Source organism: Coturnix japonica, chromosome 7 (assembly GCF_054131305.1).
Source record: "Coturnix japonica strain WE chromosome 7, WE-NBRP24, whole genome shotgun sequence".
Lineage (NCBI taxonomy): Eukaryota > Metazoa > Chordata > Aves > Galliformes > Phasianidae > Coturnix > Coturnix japonica.
Window position 1 is genome coordinate 28,363,140 of NC_140669.1, and position 22,092 is coordinate 28,385,231.

A 22,092-nucleotide genomic window follows, 5' to 3' on the forward strand; every position below is an offset into this window, starting at 1 on the left:
TGGGATCTGGGAGAGGTGGAGTCCAGCTCCACCCGTTCTGGGAGCACAGTTTAATTACCTTCACTTGTGCTCCTGCAGCTGACTCATTGCTTGTGTCTGATGGTTAGTTAGAAATTCATGCTGTGATTGGCCGTTTTTCTTATAATTATGTAGTTTTAAGGCTGGAAGTTGTTTCTTTTGGTATTATGGGTTTGTTTTATTCAAAACTCAGGTAAGTTTTTCAATATGTATTTGGTGGATGGTTTTATTGGTGATTTTTTTTTTTTTTTTTTTTTTTTTTTTTTTGTAGTTGTTTTGCAAAGCTGATAGTTATGATTCCTGTGGAGCAACTTCCCAGTTGTACCAAAGAAACTGTAAACTAGAACAGAGCAAACAGTATCTATGGTAAATAAGATATGTTTGATATTTTTTTATCAGCATAAAGATTTTCTACTTTCAAAATGGTTTTGCTTTTCCATTTCATGCTTATGGTTAAAAATAATGTAATCATCTTGTAGTTAAAAGCCAACTGAATTGCCAGGGAGACAAAAATTAGAAGTGCTTTCTGTAGGCTAGTTAAGAAATAAACTAGCTTGGGAATGTCTGGGTATATTTTTTGGCAAATTTATATGTGTAAACAAAATACATTCAGTTTTAACTATCAAACTTTTATTTTTGTGAAGTTATCTTAGAGTAATTATTATTGTAAGTTCCATTGTTGGTCTTTATTTACACATTTGTTTCAATTTGATATGTGGTTTTTTTTTTTCCTATTATTTTAGATATCATATAAAAATGAGGCTTAGAATCATTAGTTTTGAAGACTGTGTTACTGTGCAGGAAGGATACTTTAATTGAATGCATGCTTGTTCCCCTGGAATGTCTGTCAGTCCTTGTTGTTGTAAACCAGCTGTTAATTTGTCTGGGTAGGGCCCAGTGAGGGAATTCAGTGGTTGTCTCGATCTAATCAGAACCACTAGAGCGATCATTTTAGTAATAGTTTTAGAACATGAACAAATATATCTTATTTGGAAGATGTTGAATAGGTTACTGTGATCCTAGTAGTGTAAAATATGCTTACAAATTCAAGTTTAGATCATCAGTGGATTTGGCCTTTATGTTTACGAATTTTTATTCTCAAATTTATGGTGACACTTAGTCAAAATTTAAGTAACAAATACAAAGAACAGTAATGCATCTTGTTAAAATCTTATGTCTTTTTTAATTAGTAAATTGTGGTTGGAATCTCATACTAAGAAATATTAGAACTGAATGCTGGTGCCTGTATTTGATACAAACAGAGCTGTGTGTTTTGAATATACCAGATCTATCCATTGCCAGGAATAGTACACATTCAAAGTGAAAAGGCGGTAATACGTAGAAGTGCATTTTCCTTATTATGTAATTTTAGTGGCTGGCTTTATCTTTGCATTGTATTGCATTGAGAGGGGAGAAACAAGGATGCATGTGAATGGATGGGATGGACTGGGAAATAAAGAAAAAAAAAAACTTGGGCATCATGACTAATCACGTGTATTATTTCACTTTCTTTCAAGGGTAGGAATATTACACCTAAATGGAACATTTTGCCATTCGAAGTGTGTTTTTTTTACCATTCTACATATTTTCTTCAAGTTAGTATCAACTCCCTATGAATATTAAGAAAAATGTTTCTTGTTTTATATTATATTTTTTTGTGAATTCCAATGGAATTATTTAAACAGAGTTGGTTTAACTACAGATTTATAGAAGACTTAATCATATGACTTCTCATTAAAAAGGAATTTAGTTTCACAAGTATCTTGAATGCATATTAGTCAACCTGACCACACTTCTTGTGTGGTTATACTGTCTCACATGAAGAGAAGCAAAATTATTTCAGAAAATTGAGGACTTCATTGTGAGACTGTCTTGCTTATAGCCTCGTCTTAGGGAGATGCTGTTAGTGACATCAGTCTCACATTTCCAGTATCACATCTGGCTTTTTCTTAGTTGAAGTAACTAATCCCTATCTCCTTTCTAACTCTCTTTTCTCTCTCTCTCTCTCTTTTTTTTTTCTTTTTTTTTTTTTGTATTTTCTATGCATCTCTTATTTTGTTGTTTATGTATTGTCTGTGCAACCTCTGACCTTTATTTAAGCTTATCATTTTCTTCACAGTATCACTATGGAATTCCGGACTGATCATTGCTATATGAACCACTGTAACCATTTCTGAATCTTGTATTGGTTTGTGGGACCAGTGAGCTCTGTGCCTTTTGAAGTTCAGCCTTACTTACAATTAATTTTTGTAATAATTCACTGGCTGTTGACTTCCAATGAGGAAATAATAGTTCATTATGATATGTACAGTGCAAATGAAAAAGTAACTTGATATCTGAAGATATAGCCATAAGAAATGGATACATTCCCATCTGAGGACTGAAAAGGACAAAGAAGTAAGCTGGCTTCCAACCAGATGGAATAATGATTTCAGTACTTAGACATAAAACTCATTATGCCTCATAGCTTCTACGCTCGTGTAAAATCTTTCTTTGCCACAGTAGGAGAATTGCCAGCTTTGCAGACGTTACCTTCTGTGACCTCGAGTCCTACTCCAGAAAATAAATTTTTACTTCTTGGATGTTCTCTTCAGAGTTGTAGTAGTTTACCAAGAACTTATGCTGAGGATTTTTGTCCTTTGGGGAAGAAATGTTGTCTCTCAGAAATTTGAGCTATGTTGTGCAGACAAAACTAATGATGTTATAAAACATAATTAATCGTGCAGAACTTGATTGATGCAGTATGTTCTGAAAGTTCTCGTCTTATTATTCATAACTATCTTCTTTCAAAAAGCAATGTTCTGACTGTATGGTTTCCTTTCTGGGAAGAAGCTTTTTGCGTCTTGCAACAGTTTTCTTAAAAACCCTTTATACACTTAACAATAGCACAAAAGCAATACGTTGTGATTTAGAATTTTTTGAAGTATGCCAGTAATGCTGTCTGCATTAAGAGGCATGATGAACTGCAAGGAGGTTGAGATTTTTTTCATTGTGTCTATACAGTGTAATAAATCCTGGCAGATTTGTACACAGCTCTTTAGTGTTAATATCACGTAATGAATTCTTGGTAAATAGAGATGGCTGTTACATCTTATGCTAGAGGTATATGAGTTATTATGAAGTCCTGTAATTTTAATTTCTTTCATTACCATGTTTTCTCTTTGCTCTTTGGGTTTTGAAATTCATATGGCTTTGGTAACAGTTAGAGGGAGCCTGGTTAGATCCAAATGTTTTAATTTCTGGATTTTCTTTAGAAACTGTTCTGAATTTGTCTTTTGCCTGGAGAATATTCATTTATTTATTCATTCATTTGTTTGTTTTGTTGGTTGTTTTTCAGAGCCTGAGAGGAAGAGGGGAGTTCAGGCTCAGTTTTAACCATAAACATACTGTGAAGGGTACCAAAGGAACAAAGCCTGGCTAACTAAAGGCTATGGTGAGTGGTTTGCTTTGATGTTTCAATGTTAGTCTCTCAGGAATGATTGTTTGTATTCTGTTGACGAAGGCATTTTTAATGTTTTTGTGGAAATCTATCATGTCTAGTACTGTGGACTGTATTTTCTATGTGCCAGTTTATTTTGTAGAAAACCATCAGAATGGCTACCATTATCACATTCAAAACAACAATGTATTTTCTGAATGACTCAATCCCAATTGTCTCTTCCTTGGATATCTGTCTTCACTCATAGTATACTAATATCTAAGTGCTGTAATATTTTAGTTAATGTTGTATGAGGTTTCAGTTTTACAATGTAGCGAATATAACCATTTCTTATGAAGACCTAGACTATTAACACAGTACAGAGCCATCCTCAGATCCCCAGGCAGTACTGCTAAATTTTCATATGTAAAGAAATAGACATTTGAAATAACTATCTTGAGTACTGAAAATGATCCCATTGTGTTGTCACAACATTGCAGTTGGAGTAATTAGCACTACTTCTGACATTACGATGAGTTTTCTGCCTCTGAGTATGCAATTTGAATGTCTGGATGGTGCTGTCCTGAAAGTATGAGCAGTGGTTCCATGAAAGGTCAAGACATCGAGGGGATGAACTTGCTTTAATGTGCATTTGAACTATGCAGAAGGGAAGCATATTTACCAAGAGCACAGAAGCACTCTAACATAATAAAGTTAGTATTCTAGACCTTGCTTGACTGACTCAGGTATCCAATCTGCAAGCTCGGTACTACTCTCTGTGTGTGCCTGAGGAGTTATACAAAAGAACATCCATTTGTCCTGCTTGTTCTCTTTACTTACTGGGTGGTGTGAAGAATATACTGCAGATCATATTACTATGTGGTTCTTTGGGCTTTTGTGGTTTCCTAGTGCTAAATGGCTTGTCTGTAAAAGTAAACAATGCCAGGATTTTCAAGAATTCCAGCTTAAACACATGGGAGTTGGGTGGAACATTTCCTCTGTTGTATGTCATGTAGTTTAACGGTCAGCTTTGATGGTGTTCAGGCTCCATTTTTGCTATTAAAGCAATGAAGCAATGCGCTGGTTCAGTTTCCAGCTACAGTAAGAAACTTCTTTCCAGACTTGTAGGAGTTTAGAAAAATAGGATTGGAAGGGCCCAAGAAATAATCTAGGTTACCCTCTTGATGAAATCTGCTCGCTCCACAGTCTTTCTGACAGTAGTAAAAATTACTAGGTAATAGCCTGAACCAGACTGGCATATGAAAACGTGACTTATATTCTGGGTGAAATTTTGCTTTATGCAGAAACAAGCATAGAGCACCTGATTATCTTTTAGAAACTTAAGTAAGTAAATTGACTAACACAATTCTGTTTGATCATGTAGGTGGAGATAGCTGCTAGTGTGAAAGTTTACATGCAGAGAGGAATGAAAATACAGTGGGAAAAAGCCTTTTGTAATTTAGCTTGCAGCATGTACTGTCTGACTTAGTTGTTTTTTTTTTTTGTCTAGTGGATTAAATTTCCTTTACCTCTTATTTCATGTATTTTCACGCTGCAGTTAGTATAGCAAGTTGAACTGAGGTTAAATGTAAGAATGCTTAGCCTATAGCTGGTCATCATTAAGAGAACTGAGATTTAAAGCTGCTCAGTCTCTTGGATTTTCAAGTAAATGAACCAGTGCTTCAAGTTTTCCTAGTTTCATTTATTAAGGATAGCTTAAAAGAGCTAGGAACAGGTAATTTCTGAAAGCATATGCTGCAGACCAACTTGGAACTGTATTCAGAGGATTTGAACAGCGCTCATTTTTAAGCCTGTTTCAGTCTGTGCTATGTCATTTTACAGACTATAACTAGGGGTTGCAAGTATAACAATTGTTTCTCTATAATCAGGAAACAATGCCACTGAAGATGCTTCAGTTGTCAAGAGAATCAATCTAATATACAAAAAGATAATGATAATGGTCGTGAATGAATAGGAATGAAGGCTGATGTGAATGATTAAAATAACCTTCACTCTTGTACATTTGACAGTTGTGCCGATTGAAGATCTATGCAGCACATCTAGTTTGAAACAGTATTTGTATTTTCCTAGATATGCTAGGAGCATATATCAAAGGTCTTGTTCTCCAGCACCAATAACAGATGTTTACACTTGTTCCAGAAGTAAGATGATTGCTTCTGGGGGGATATGTAGCAACAGAAGTTTTCAACTGTATAAATGAAGGGTATTTTTTTTTTTTTTTTTTCCAATATGAGTGTACATAAGCACATTTCTATTTTGCCTTTTTCAGCACTGAAGTTTTTCTTTGTATTTTGGACTTAAAAATGTTATTAATATATTTTAATTCATGCATAGCTTGGAGTGTAATTTATTTTGATCTGTATCATGGTTAGATCTTAATTATATGTTTAATAATAAAATAATGCTCATTAGAGGCAGAAAAGGCCTTCTCCGAGGAGCTGGCACTCTGATCAATAACAGATATCATTTTTCATAACAAATTGCAGAGTTTATAAACAGAGCTTTGAATAAGAAACTCCTTCTTCACACTCCTCACAAAGGAATGCAACTGCCTTAATGGAACATTTCAAAACCCCAGTTTTATGTCTGAATAACCACAGCATCTTCGGCTATAAACATCTTAAAGCTTTTTTCTATAAGTACTGTTAGATGAAAATTACCAGAATATACAGATTATCGTAAGGTCTATAATTCTTCATTAGAAACAACTTGAAATACTTCCTTCCTGAGCTGATGTGCAGGTAGAATCAACGAGTAACCGAGGCATTGCTCTTGAAGCATGAGTCAGAGCTGGTAAGATACTGCACTTGCTGTAAGAACTGAAGTTGGACGCTACATCTCCTATGATGTCAAGAAATAAAATCTATCTTAAATTGTACTGAAGCTGTATGGAATGTATTGAGTTCATACATCATCTTAACCATCTGGTTTCCTTAAATATTGAGGCTCTTTATTTGTTATTTTAGTTATTTTGTTATTTACTCTCCTGGATGCAAGTGACTGTGAAGTCCAAGCTTTTCAGTGTGTTGCTGACTGCAGTCCTATGAGTACATCATTCCTGTTGAAGTTCTTTGGAGCTGACAAAAGCTGGAGTAGAAGTTATCATGGATACTCATTTCAGAATTGAAATGCAATGAATAATAGAAAATGCAGTGTACTGTGCAATTTACAGGAGGGAGGCAAGGCTGTTTAATATATTATACATGGTGTGATATCAAGAAACAACAGTTCAAATGCTGTTGTGACCAGTTTGTTACAAATAATAACCAACTGGGAAGATGAGAAAGGAAGAGCGGCGACTAACGAGTATTAGGGTGATGGAGAGGGAAAGGGGACAATAGGAAACGTAGGAAGAAAGCAGGAATTGCATAAAGTGGGGATAGTCACCACCTGGATGCAGCAGCTTTCTGTCACATGGCGTTCCACTTGTCCAAGGCAAAAGCACAGAGAAGAGCAGCAGCAAAGTGACCAGCCCCAATATCATCTTGCTACAGACTCCACTCCGTGATTCTTCAGGAGTGGTGACATGAATATTTCATAATGAATAGAAAGGTGAAAAGCGACAACCGTACATCTAACAACAACCATGCATTTACCAATACCAAATAAAGAGGTACAACGTTACCACCCACATCAACACAAAACACCATGCTATTGCAACTAACATACTAAAGTAATCAAGGGGTAAATTCAGCATTCCAGTGTGATTGAATTTAAAGTATTTCTGTCACAAAACACAAATTGCTAAGAGCTCTTTCTGCGTTCAGTCCAAGTCCACAGGAGTATTCTCTAAAGTAAAACAAGACAGCAACTTGCCCTTTTTTGGGCTTTGTTGGGGGGGGGAGGCAAAGGCATTGTCTCTCATGGAGAACCTTCTCTCGTTGCCCCTGGTCTTGTCCATCTGTGTTCCTCACGCAAAAGATTGCTTGACCCTTGCCCAGGACTTACTTGGACTTGTCCATCCTTAGCAAACTTGGAGGCAGTAGTGCAAAAGCATGGTATCTTGCAGTGTTTCATGGAGGATTCCTAAAGGAAGACTAGAAAGAATTTCAACTTAATGTGAAGTACATGGAAGGCAGCTGTGGCAAATGGAAGTCAGTTAGCATTAATGTTGCTAATGAATATGTACAGACTAAAATCTCTTCTAATTGGCATGGAGAAATGCAGGGAAGAGCTCTATTTCCTTATGGCATATGGTTAAAAGAGGAGAGGAACAAGTGTAGTTACTGGAATAACTGATGCATGCTATAAGAGAGAATTACGTTTGGAGCAGCCCTTGTATACTAATAGTTCTCTACATTCTCTTACTTGAATATCTCACTTTTACACACCATAATTAAAAAACAGAGACATTCAGTAATATTCTTATGTTGATCTTATTTAGGAAAAGAAATACAGAAGAGAAAGAACTAACAGAAAAGAAGTACATTTAAAATATCTGATGGGCATTCATTTTGATGAGGGCTTGCAACCAGCAGATCACTTGAATGTAGAAGACATTTAAGTCAGTTTTGAATCTATTAGTCATAATTAGATATTACATTGGTTAATCGAGTTGTGAGAAAAGTGAAAAAGAGCATATGAGTAAGCTTGATAGAGAGAGGTATTCTCTGGCTGAGGACCCTCCATGTTCTTCCCCTCATCTCCTCCCTCATCTGCTTTGGGGAAGAGAAAATGTATGTCACACATAAAAAGCTGACCACAACAAATGGCAGAGGCAGAGGAAGTGCCCTGACACACTAAGTGTTACATTGGATAACAGTTTTACAGTTTGCCATTGTAATGTGGTGTGCATCTCACTGCCTCATCTGAACCGGACTGTTAAGCCATAGAAGAGCTTCATCTACCTTCAGTGCAGCCTTCCCAGTCACGTGCCTTCAATATCACTAGAAAATGCCTCTCACAGTAAATTAATGTCTGAGAAGAGCATTAGATGCTTTTAAAGGAGGAAGAGAATGAGTATGCTAGGCAGAAAAGGAAGTAAAGTGCCTGTACCTGTAAAGTGTGATCATTGGTTCCTATAAAATAATAAGATGAACTAAATGTTCAGTGATGGATGGCAGAGCTTTTGTTCCAGCATGTGTACCTCAACAAAGTAAGCTGTCTACCACTAACTAGAGTTCTTTGCATGTGTGCTGATATAAATAGAAATATGCTAAAATAGCATAGTTTGACATGTTGGTATAAAAGTTTCACTTTTTGGGTGTTTTCAGTGAATTCAGCTTCCATTATGACAACCTGACAAACTATTTCCCCTAGACTGTCAAATTTTGCAGTAGTAAAAAATGAGCAAAATGAACCTCTGGGAAAACTGAAAGCATGTGATTTTGTCTACCTTCTGTTAAGAGGAAAGCTTTCATTTGTAAGAAGGAAATGTCCAAAATATTTCTTAGTATCTTATTTAAAGTTTAGCTCCAAATGTTTAAAATAAAGGTGCACCCATTTTTGCTTTTATGCTTATAAGTACATGTCTGTGTTGAGACTAGTACTGCTACATCCAATATTTCTCATAAAATTCTAGAGGATACAGCCTTGATGAGTGTAGCTGCATAGTAGCAAAGAGATGAGAAGGAGCTCAGAAACAGTAAATTTATCTTGCTTTTTAGGAAGATGAACCTTTGAATGTCCAACTTACACATTCTCATAGTTTTTGTGCAAATACATAGAAACCCTGAGAAATGTGGTAGATATTTCCCATTCCTCAGTTTTTGTTTTATTTGTTGTAAACCACATACAAACCTCTCTTTTATTATTTGCCATAGTGGTTTTTCATTTCCAGACAAAGAAAAATTGGGCTAAGGTTTGGAGTGCTTTGTTGGCCCTATTGTTTTTTGTTTGTTTGCTTGGGGATACATATGGTATGGTTTAATGGCCTTTTATTCATAGCATATCTTAAAAAAGACATATAAACTCAGTATTGCTTTACTTTTGAAACTCTAACAAAATGTTATTTTATGGTTACCCAGCATTTTCAATAGTGGAGCCCTATGATGAGGATTACATTGTGAGATGCTCTGCTGATGGTCACCTGTGTAGTCTCAGGTTTTTGGTGTTAACGATAACGAGCTGTTGCCACAGTGATAGATAGAATGCACCTGTGTCAGAATAGGGTTTATTCAGGCTGTTTTTTCCCCACCAGTGGCAAATAAAAGATGCCAGCAGGATGAGATGTCATGGTTCTGTTCTGCAGATCATTCCAAGTGAACTGCTATTAACACCATGTGAAGGGTAAGTTTGTATTTTTTGTTTTTGTAATTGGGTTTTTCCAGCTCAATTTTAGTAAAAGAATTTGTTTGTTGTTTTTATTCTGGTGAATCATGATTAACTCTTGCTTGCTGTTGTACAATTGAATTTCTTTGTCTCTTCTATGTGTTTGAGAAACTATGCTTGTTGAGATGATGTTCTCTTGTGTGTAGTTTTAAATTTATTGTTCTGTGGGCTAGTGGTTTGTGAGTAATGAGTGTACCTGGTAGGAACATGTATTTTATGAAAGACTTATGTATTTTGTGTAAAATTATTATTTCCAAAGCTGAGGGTGTTTTAATTTACTCTTGTGATAGCAAGCTATTTAATTAAGAAAAGATTTTATTCAAATTTATTGTGGATCCACTGTGATGTTAGAGGTTACGTTTTTTTTTAAGTGCTTAGTAGACAAAGTCATGAGGACTGAACTTGTTCACCAGTTATTTCATAAGCTTATTGTAGGCCAATGGTGCTGCTGGATTTGTTTTAGTTTGAGTATGTCAGTTGCTATACTTTTAATATGTGTAATTAAATCAAAGGGTGCTGTTAATAGTAAGAAAAGACTAGAGTTGAAGACATCAGAATTCTGTGTAATAAAAACATGCTCATGCACGTGTAACTCTTTTGTTTGCTCCAGAAAGTTTTTTTTTCCCGGTCTTTTAATTAAGGTTTTCCTGGTCTTTTAATTAAGGTTTTTATTTTGTGTTTTGTAATGTTTTCTGCTTAATTCAATGTTTCCCTACCTTTTTTATTTCTACTTGTTTATACTGTAGAATTGATCAACCCCAGACAAGATGCACTTCTTAAGAATTTTTTGCTGTCTTTTTACTTAAGTTCTGTTTTCTTTTCTTTTAATTGTGTGTGAATGGTTTCTTACTTTAGAAAGTAGCTAGTGTGATTGCATTCGCCTGTGCTACAAAGTTCTGGTTAGCCTTCTAGTGTTTTAATTTAGTCTAATGGAAGGAGCTGTTGCAGCTGTGTCTGTAGAGCCATTTTGGTTTTTTTTGTTTTTTTTGTTTTTTTTTATGGTTCTTCCCAGCATATGGACTTGCTTTGTTAGGTTTATACTAAATTTCCCTTATAGGTAGCTTTTTCAGGAAGCTAGCTCAATATTTCAGTTTTACAAGAGGTATTTTTAGTCCATAGTCTCCAGTTACTTGATAATTGCTAAATTTATCAAATAGTTTTGGATATAGATACAGGAAATTCTTTTGTTGAAGAAGAGTGGATGGATGTTTGTCAGAGTAGAGATAAGTATGGATTAACAAGAGAAGGTTTAATTATTTTAATATTATGTTTAAGAGTTTCTTTACTGCATGCTGATTCCAAGGATTGCTGTTTTCAGAATGCTTTTACCAGATTAAGTATTAAGTGGTTCTTTTTGTTGTTTTTTTGCCTGTATGTTTATTTTTTTAAAATTATTTTGGAAACTTAACTAATTCAAGCTTAATTCACTTTTAATGGCAGGTGAGATGATAATGTGGTTTTGAAGAAATGTGTGGAAGAGATTATAATTCTGCTGACCAAAATACTGTTAAGAAATGTGAAGTGGTGAAAACAACTTGATGGTAGAGAAGAGATAGTATACACTGTTATCTCACAGAGGCTTACTTTTTACTGGAACTGCTTGTGGCACTGACTTAAGTGACATTATAAGGGGTTTAAGTAATCAATTGCTACAGGGTTGGCAAGCTTATCACTAGACAGTGTATATAGATTAAGAGCTCTATGGTTTGAATACATCTGAAGAAGTGATTTGTAGAAATATCAAAGCAGTACTTATTTCGTTTTTTTTCTGTAAGCTGCCCAAGTTAGCCTAATATTTAACCTTGACTTTTTTTAATAGTCACATGTAAGTGTATAGACAAGATTTGTAGCTGTAGTAATGAATCTGTTTCCTTTCTGCTTTCTTTTTTGGTTTGTTTTCTTGTTCCATTGACAGAAACTTATGTTTGTCCACATAGACAGACATATTTCTAGTCAGTTACATCATGTTTTAGGTGCATCAGAAGTTTACCTAGTGTAGTCAGCAGTCATGTCACAGATGACTGCTTCTTTTCTAGGTTGTTTTTTATTTCCTATGACCAATAATTTTGTTGGTTTTTCTTTTTTTCCATTTTTTTTTTTTCTCTTACAAAAATTTCTTTGCAGTCAATGCAGGTCATATTGCCCTAGAAGTGTTTTATTTAATTCTTTATGTTGGCTTCCCTTTCTTAAGTGGTATTTTATCTCTACTGAATTCAGGGACAGGAGCTGCTAGTAATTCTACTGGTGTGTTCAGAAATCAAACATACTTAAATAGCTAGTGGTTCAGTAATTGTTGGTTGATCTGTTGATTATTTGGGCCAAAGGACTAGGGGCAGGTTGGCTTTTCTGTTTCTTGTTTGACAACAGAAAGGGTCTGGTATGTGTTTAGGAATACTGGGAGCCAAAGAGATAAACAAGGCAGTTCTTGTAAGACAATTAAGAATTGGAAGATAGTCTTATTGATTTTGATGTTATTAGCTTGACAGAAAAAGCAGAAATGGCAGTAGGGGATGTTAGCCTGTGTTTGCAAAGACATCTGACTAATGTATTTAAAAGGCAACAACAAAATGAATTTTTTAGAAAGCCAGTGATGATGTTAGAGCTGTGGAGAGTGACATGGTAGTTTCAGTTACTATCTTAAAAGGATTGTGGAGTTTTTTTAAAAATTTTATGTCAATTTTCTAATACTCTATTTTACTTAAAATCATGTTTTTTAAGGATAGCTTCCTGCTCAAATCATCAGTGGTAGAGCCATAACTATGTCCGGGAAAAGTTTATAACTTAACTACCATTGCTCTCAACTCTCTGGCTGAAGCTAATGAATCACTTGCATGTTTCGTTTTGAGTAAGAATTGGAGGTGATGAATAGGGTTGCACCTTGATTAGTTATGATAGTCTTAGGAGTTCTAAGTATTTAGCAGTGCTGATTGTCTGTCATTCTGGTGCTAAATTTCTCCTGATCTGTATGTTTAGACTTTAGTGATAAATATATATTAATTTCTGCTTTGAGATTGCATCGAGTAAGTTTTTTCCTCAGAGAATCTTGGCTACTCTTACCATTGTATTTTGTCCTTGTGAGTTGTTCTTTAATGTAGGTTATGATATCTGCAGGAAAAGATGAAGTGGTTAAAAATAAGCCATGGTATGATAGAAGCACGTACAGATGTCTGTCTGTGATGACATTAAATATATGTAAGATTTGCAGTTGATGGAATAATGAACTGGATTTCTGTATATGATACATGTGATGGTATGATAGTCAATTTAGTTTGAGGAGTGTCCTTATCTGTTAAAGTGACAACATAATGCAGAAACGTGGAGTCATGGTGTGTGGTCTATTTTAGTAATCGTAGTTTAGGTTATTTTCTTTTTCTTTATTGAGTTTATTGATTGTCAAGAAAGCATCTAAAAACAATTCTCTTAAATATATATCAGTAATGATTAAGGCGTACTGCTTTTTTTTGTCTTTTCTTGGGATGTGTAATATACCTTTACTTAGCTTTGAAGGCTTCCTGGTTCTTAGAGTATTGCAGCATTTTATTGTATTTTTTTCCCCCTGTACTGTTTGAGTACAGTTTTATCTGTCAATAGCTGTGAATGATTGGATGAAGAGTGATTACAGTTTCCTGGGATCTTAGATCAAAATTTAGAAAACAGTATAGCCAAAGCAACCAAACAGATAAACTAATTACAGCACTGTCCTTTTTGCAACTGATTATTTATCTTAGAAATGGTTTTATCTTGGCTTAAGTTAGATGATGGTAGAATTTAAAGCTAAAATGTCCTATTACAGAACTGTAATTCCATTGTTTCCTCTAAGCTAATTCTAACAATTGTGGCTAATATTGCTCATGTAATTCAGGATATTAGAACACTTACAGGGAGGAGCAGTTGGTTTATTTGTCCTGTGCATGCAGCTGGAATCGTGTTGTGTCTGGCAAGGAGAGAAGCAATGATAGTAGGTTTTTAGAACTGTTATTGCTTAAATATCAGTAGATATTTAATGAGAAGGTAGAGCCTTTTTGCTTTTCTCCTTTCAGTGCAGATTATTAGCTTTGAATATTTGTTTGTAATATCTACAAGATATATCTATACCACTTTGATTAAATTGGTTAGAACTAATTTATTCCCAGTGTTGTAATTTTCCTCATACCTTGCTTTTGTTACTCCCTGAGTTTTTTGTTTTGGCAATCAGACAAGCACATTAGGAAGTGGCACAGTTTTTAATAGTAACAAACTGTCAGATGCCGCTGTGCTATAACCTTTACTGTGCTCTAGTTCCTGGGTATGATATATAAGGAGAGGGTTGTCAAGGTATGTGAGTAATTCTGTATAGGTAAGATCTTGCACTTTGTTTACAAGCCTTGAGAACAGCTCTGTCACATAGTATAGCTTTTTAATTGTAATGGAAGAGGGTAATTGGTAAAACAAAAAAGGAAGGATAGGCAGATTTGAATGTACCTGGTGAGTTTACAGCTGGGGGTTTAGTAAGGCTGAGTTTAGGGCTAGTACTAAAACCATGTATTTGGCATATGGTGTCAAAGCATTTTCAGTTCTTGAATATCTAGTGGCATTTGACAGCTGTTGGTTTTGAGTTTTCTTTATGTGTCATCAAGTGCATGAAGATCAGTTTTTTTTATTTTTTTAGTAAGTAAAAGGAAGGAGGAAGCTTAGATTTTTAATTTGAGAAATGATTTAAGGAAAGAAGAAAATGTGAAATAGCCCAGAAAACGGGAAACTGACCTTTAGTTATAATAAATGCACTTGAAATACTACTGCCTTTTTATCTTTTTCCAGCACAGGACTTGTAGGTTCACATCCATCTGAACATCTGTAGGGCACTGTGTTGTGCAGTTATGTCATTGTCTACTCTGTCATGCTGCCAAGCTTCAAAGGAGCAGAACATTTATTGTAATACTATGTATGTTCTGTATTTTTTTTCTTTTACAAGGTCAGTTTTGAGTAACATGGTGGATTTTGAAGTATGCTTTTAGCTTGCCAAGTTAAGACTTCTTAAAGAAAATAAAATATTATAAAAAGTCTATATTTTTCAATAATAATACATTTTGTTATAGGACAGATCAAGTGCACAGAGTGAAGTTATCTGCTGAGGAGAAAAGCTAATACTCTGTTTAGGGAATTGAGATCTGCTGCAGTTCCTCCAAGTGACTCATGCTGTGTTTGTAATCTTGCTCAAAAAGAAAGAGATGTGTATTTCAGGTAATCTTAATTTCTTGTGCTTTCAGAAATGATGTTTGTCAAGGCTCACAGAACAATTGGAATATAGCTGTAGTCAGTTTTGTATTAGTAAACTATTTTTAGGTATAGTTAGCTTTCTAAGTGAGTCTTAGTGTCACCATAAATATCATAAAGAGTAGAATGATGAGGATTAATTATGTGTGAAGGGAATTTCTGAGGAAAATGGTGTGGATTATTTTGTACTTCATAATGTGACACAAGCTTGTTATCTTGATTTCATCATGATCTTGCTATGAGCGTGTTGTCTGAAAGCAGTATCCTGATCTATTTCTCCAGCAAAATAAATCAGAAGGTTGTGGAAAGGAAAAGGTTGTAAAAACCTTGTAAATGGAAACTCAGTTTCTGACCTCTTACCTGGATTGCTTCCAAATAGGGCAGAGAGTCTCTTGGAGAGAGGAAAGGTAATTAATGTTTCTGAGAAGTTTGTATGCTCCAGTGAAAAACACTTAACTTTGTTGAGGCTCCTGACAGGGTTGTATCCTTTTCTATCCATTGCCACCCTTGTTCTTTAACTCAAAGGAACATTTCCTCTTTTCTGCTAGCAGTGGATTTAATGTCTTGGGAGGGTTTTTGTATTCCTGACCAGACCTATTAAAATAGGGCTCAGTAGAAGCTTTCCAGCTCATTAAAGAAACAGAATTAACTTAGTCAGTTCTAACATCTGGGGACAGCCAAATTCAATTCTGTGGAGGTGGCAGCCCGGTCAATCTTCAGGCTCCACTTCTGTGTGCTTCTACTTTGTTTCCTTCTTTATGACCAGCCCTTTTGGAGAGATGCCTGACAGCTGCATGGTTTTGTTTCCCCAGAGCTTCTCGCATCCTCTGCTTTTGTGGCAATTTTTGCTGTCTCAACTGGGGCCCTAGGCAACTGCTGCTTTGACTGATTTTTAAAGCTGGCGCATGTGATCAGCCTATTTTAGTGTAGAGGAGTATATTAGAAAACAGTCGTTTTCAATACTGTGTATACTGTGAGCATGAGGTGTGTAGCCAGCTTTCATGTAAATTTTCCTTATTTACATGTGCCTTGATTTTAAAAATTTTATTCAAATTGAATAGGTTGTATTATTGGATATTATTAAATTATGTAATACAAGTGGAGGCAATATTCATTGCTACACATCTATGTGCAAGTACAATTTTAAGTTTTATTTTAACTGAGGATTTGAAATAATGTAGAGGACTATGGCCTACACAGAAACTGACCCAGCCAAAAGTGTTCTGTAGCTTGTCACAAGATGGTGACATCATTCACAACATACAAATAAGTTCCTGCCAATTTTTGTCTTTCAAAACACAACAGCTGCAAGTTTTCTATTAGATGAGAATATTAGTGAAGTTATATTTTACAGAATCTTATAGATAGTAAAGGTTCAATTGTGAATACGCCAGGAAATCTTTAAAATAGAGAATGGAGCTGATTGTTGCAGTACAATATTGTTTAGGTAGAAGAGAGAGAAGAAACCAAGGCAGTTTTAGCTGAACTATCTTACGAAACAGTTTTATTTGAATACATGTCAAGGTTGCGGGCTGATAGAAGTTGATACTTGATTGTTAAGAATTGCACTAACATTTTTGCTTGTGACTGTAGTAGTTGTCCAATACATATTATTTATGGAGAATCAGTCATTGCTTTTAAGGGTGTTTTCACCTAACTTCTTCTGTCACTTAGCTGTGTCCCTTTCTGTTTCTTTTTGTTTACTGTAATTGGTTCAGAAGCTGGTCCTGTATTACATTAAGCAGCAGTTTTGATTTCCTACCGTATGTAGGTGGTGTATGGAAAGCAAGATATATCACATGAGCTCTGTTTAAGTTGAAAGAAGTTTGTCTGTGAAGTTGAGTAAATAACTTGACCATCAGTGTTTTAGGAAGATGGCCATTGTACTCTCATTGGTTAAGGGATGGTAGGCATTATGTAGAGATTGTGGTAAGGATAGTATTGTCTCTTGTCCTAATCCTATCTTACCTGATGTTAAATTTTTGCTGAAGAAGGTTGTCCCTTTGTATGTTTTGTGAATATATTTTTCTGCTCCCTCTTGTATGTTAGACAGCAATAAAAAACACATGTTATTTCTGTTGTGTTTTTTTTATCACTTAAAAATTCAAGTATTAAAAAGAGTATAAAACAATGTTCAGTTAATATTGAATAAATTATTCTGTCTGATAGGTACAAGTTCTGCTGATAATATAAATCTGAAATAGTTAAACTGTTTCAAGAAAGCTGCATTTTTGCTTTTTGACAACGATCTGACCAAGTATCAAAATTATGCAAGATTTTGAGGATGTGAACCTGTGGATGGATTTCATGTTGTTGTATTGTGAAAACAGATGCCTAACTGTTTAGTGTTCACAGTAGCTTCTTTCTTTTTCTGGTCTCCTAGTTGGATTTTTGTCCATTTATCAGGTAAAAATGAAGTTGTGGATTGTTTGCAGGTATTGACTGTATTCTGTGCTGAAGAAATGGCTTAAGCAGAAAGGTTTTACTCTCCTTGTAATGTTGTGTAATGTTGCAGTGATGTTCACTTGTTTAGGCAAATCAACTTTATCTTTAGTTTTGTTTTTTTTTGTTGTTGTTTTTTGGAAGGTCTTAAATTTCTCAGAATACTTTGCCAAATCACAGGCCAATAGATCATGTCTATGTATATGCATTGTCTTAAATATAGCTCTTAATTTCTCTGATTAATCCAGTAGCTCTCACATTTGTTAAGAGTTTTCCTGGTGCAATGGCTTGCCACATGTTAATGGCAAGTGGGTAATATTACAGCGATACATACCATCTGGGAAATGGTTACTGTGAATTTAATGTAGGTGAAGGCTGTAACTTATAAAACTAGTCCTTTAAGTCTCTGTTCATCAGTCATCTTTTGGAGACTAATAAAGTGAGGGTAAAAACTTTAAGCTTAGTTAGACTAGTAAAAAGTTTTTGGCTAAAAAGGAAAGAAACATAAATCCTGTGGGTCACTCCTTCCTTTTTCTTTTTGGGAAGTTGATGTGCAAATTCCATGCAATAACATCTGAAATATCTGTCTACACAGGTCTAAGTTCAAAAAGAAAAGGTATTATCGTGCCTGTGAGTATTGGGTTGTGGAATCTGAAACCTTGTTTGAGTTTAAATTTTCAGTTATTTGCTGCAATTGCTACTGTAAGTTGTGTGAAAATTGAGTTATGCATGAAAGTCTTGCCTTCCAGATGGAGCTGTCATTTAGTAGTGTGCTGGTGCTGATCTGTAGGAAGGGAAATGATGCAGTTCTTCTTTTCTCTATACCTTGTCTAATTTCTAATGACTGTTTTAATTTGCTTCTAATGAGACACTTAAGAACACCTTTATGGTGTGTGCTCCTTAACAACCAGGTATTTAATTCCTAATGTCAAGTTAAGCTAGTAGTAATTAAGTCCTGCAATTTAAATTGCTTGATCTGTCTTGAGCTGGTGATACAGATAGGGAACTCTTAAGCCTGTGTCTAAAGCTTCCATGAGAATTTACTCTTTACAGAAACATGTTTAAGTGAGCAGTCCTGTCCATTTTGTAAATGAAACCTGGCAAATTTGGTTAGGTATGTTTAGTACTGTATGTAAGATGTTCTGTTCTCTGGCAACTGTAGTTGATGTATTCTGTAGAATTAACAGATGTTTTTTCCTAGTTACTGGCATTAAAATGAAACAAAAACAGCTTTGGTTTCCAACTTTGCAATAAATCTAGCAAGGGAACAAAAGCCAAGTATTGTGTTCGACCATTTGTTTCTGCACAAATTCAATTTTTACTTGATTTGGAGATGTACTTAGTTTGAAGGATTTTGAATTATTTGTTATTATTGTTGATGCTGTTGTGCTGAAAAAGTTGGTGTAGATGAACCTTGGTGAGAAAGGTTGTCTGCTTGTCTGTGCTGCTTCTGAATAAGAGTCTGGACGGCATTTTTCCTCTGGTGTTGTTTCAGGTGGTTTTTCAATTATTATTTTGTCCACCGCTTGTTCCTCATTGATTTGTTGTTTTCTTTACATGTTTCTTAAATGTATTAAAAAAAAAATAGTAAAAGAAAATTGATCCCTCTACCATTGTCCTACAGAGCAAGTAGACAGAAAAAGCTGTCTTAAACAAACCAACACTCCACTACCAAACTGGACCACCAACAAAACAATGACCATCCTATCTGACAGTAGGAAAATAAATAGCAATAACCTAATAGAAAGAAGGTCAAAATACTGATGACTATTTTTCCCCCTTTTGATGTTTGGTTTTTAAATAACCACCTGTGAACAACATGCAGAGGGTCCCTAACTGCAAGGACTTTGTGAGAGTGTTCCTCCAGCTGGACTACTTGTAATGTTTTAAAGCATGTCATCTCGGTAGGATATGTTAGCATGTGTCAGCTGCATTTTCCCTGCTTCAAAGTCTTTGTGCAAATCTGCTGACTGAGCAGTTGTCATCAATTAAAGAAGCTTTGCTGTGTTGAGGTAAGATTAGTTTCTGAACTGTGCTCCATGACCATGCAGCCACTGTGTGTGTTTTACTCCAAATCAGCGTGTTTCCAAGTTGAAAGTCTGCATACCTGCTTGAGCTAGGTATGTCACCCCCCTTCCCCCACCCCCCATGACTATTAATTGAGTTTTAAGTAAAGGGAGTAGGTTCAATGATAAGAAATGTGTATGTTGATTTCAGTTTGAGCTGCTGGACTGCTAAGCCCTTCTAAGATTTAGGAAGTAACAGTTTTGTAAGTACTGTTCTACAAGAGTTTTCTTGGCTTCTTAACATTAAATAAGTTTTCTTTCTCTCCTGCTTTGCCTGTGCATGTGACATAATGGCTTATGTGGAGAAAGTACTGGGATGAAGTCCAAGTCTGGCAGAAACTAAAAGAAATCAGAAATTAGTTGTACTTAAATTCCCTTATGGCTCTATGCTTGCTTGCCTTGTTTATGAGCTAAACTGATCGACAGAAATCATTGAGTCATGATTAGAAAGACAGCATGAAAAATGGTTAAATCAGATGGTACTTGTGGTGATGTAATTAGCAGAGAATGGAAGCATGCATTAACTAAGAAATTATGAGTTCGAAGACAATAAAAATACTTTTTAGCCTTGTTTCTTGAAATCTCTCCCCCCTTGAAGCCTCTGAAGTGCTATGTACTGTGAAATTTCAGTTTCCAAATCAATTGGTGATTTCTGGTATTTTTTTCTTCATTGGAGTTCACAAATAAGATCCATCAATCAAGAGTGACCAAATCTACTTAGTTCACAACATTTTTTAAAAGATATAAAATATATTTATATTGTAGTTATTGTGGAAAGATTTTATTATTCAAAATGGGGAAAGTATTTGATTTTATTCCCCTCATTTGAGCCTGGTAATGCTAAACATATGCATAGTCTTATCAATCAGTGATTAACATTTATATCTGTATGCAGATAACAATTCTGCCAGACAGTTTAAGATTGGTGGCTCTGATCTGAAATGAAGCAAGCTATAACTATCAATCTTGAGTAAGCTGCAGACATTGTTTTTTGTTATGTGTTTTTTGTCTCCTAGTTTATTATGAGTCAGTTATGCTCCATGATTTTGTTCTGTAGTGTGTCTTTTTCATCAGCTCAGTTGTATGGGAAAAATACAGCAGCCCGATTACAAGTGGAGAATACATTGTGACTTGATACAGTGTAGTTCCTGCTAAGCACCTAGAAAGCTCTCTCCGTCTTATTTCATTCAACTTAATTCAGCTACCTGAGTAAATAATTGGGTTTAGTTTCTAATACGTGTAAAATAGCTTGACATCTGAAAATGTTAAACCTTTTTAAAACTAGAATGGGAAACTCTTTGCAAACTTTTTTAATGATTAAATTGCACAATAGAACCTAGATTTTATTAGATGTGTAGGAGATGCAGGGTTTCTTTGGTGACTTCAACAGAAGTCTTTTTTACGTAATAGTTAAGATGATCAAAATGTGAAATCTCTGATATTTCACAGTGCACAGTGTAATATTGTAGCTTAACGTGTTCCCTTGTGAGTACATACTATTGTCTATTAAAGAGCTGTTTATAGAAGGTACCAGTGAAATGTGATCCTGGAGCTCTGAAATAGTTTTCAAAAACTTGTTTTGTGTGGTTTCTTTATTTCATTCAAAAATCAGGATTGAATTTATTTTTGAAAGAAGGACTCAATCTGCCTTATGTCACAACATTAGATCTAAAGATAGGAATTGAAGAGATTGTGCCTGAAGGTTAGTTGAAATTGTATAGAAAATTACAAGGAATAGCAAAGAGATTTAAGTAAGTCCAGAAATAGTGTCTGGCTTTGTTTGGAGTTTGATCCCTTAGTTATACTTAACTGTACTTAAATTGAGTAATTGGAGTAGGGTTTGTTTTTATGTTAGGCTTTTGTAGTAGGCAAGGCTGCTCTATACAGATGGCATTTTGTTGTTATTAAGTGCCTTCAAGTTTATTTTCTAAAGACTATTTTGCTTTCTCTACATCCGTCTCTTGTGTAAGTTAACAGACAAGGGGAAATGGTGTCAGACTAAAAGAGGGGAGATGTAGGCTGATTTTTAAGTAAAAGTAATTTACAGTGAGGGTAGTGAAGCACTACCATGTTGCCCTGAGAGGTGCTAGATATCTTGTCTGTGCTGGTCTGGCTAGACAGTACTCAGAGCACCTTGATGTAGCTGTAGGATTCCCTGTTTTTAAGAGAGTTGGGCTAGGTAATGCTTTCAGGTATCTTGTGACTTAACAGATACTTTAGTGTTCCATGCTTTGTAGGAATAATAGCTTTTTCTTCACTGTCAGATTTGGGCAAGTCCTTCAGTGGCTGTCTGTTCTTTTGTGTATTCTGTGGCACTTTTTTTTTTTTGTCTATTTAAAACACTGCTGCAGAGAGATGATATTAAGGCAATAGGATTAACTTTGTTCATGTGTGACTAGATATGAAAATAATACTGGTACTCAAGGACTTGAATGTTGCTATGACAGGGAAAGCACCGGAACTGTTGGCAGTCGCAGCATCTTGGGAGAAAAGGAACTGAGGGGAGAGAGGGAAAATAAGGGAGTCTTGACATGTTGCTTCTCCTTTGGCAAGAGGACATCTGGACAAGATTCTGTAGAAGCAGTTTGGATTACTTGTCTGAAT

At 35.3% G+C, this 22,092-nt stretch overlaps 1 long non-coding RNA gene across 3 annotated transcripts in view; it reads left to right on the plus strand.

The window, feature by feature from the left end:
• The window catches only part of LOC107316438 (uncharacterized), a 99,167-nt gene that overhangs the window by 17,862 nt on the left and 59,213 nt on the right, over positions 1–22,092 (plus strand). Inside the window, exons 2-3 of one of the 3 annotated variants that reach the window (XR_004308043.2) lie at positions 3,356–3,451; positions 9,597–9,685. This is a non-coding gene — a long non-coding RNA (uncharacterized LOC107316438). Of the gene's footprint in view, positions 1–3,352; positions 3,452–9,596; positions 9,686–22,092 lie in introns of those variants that run through there. The other 2 variants (XR_014948406.1, XR_014948407.1) reach the window with 2 other exon arrangements.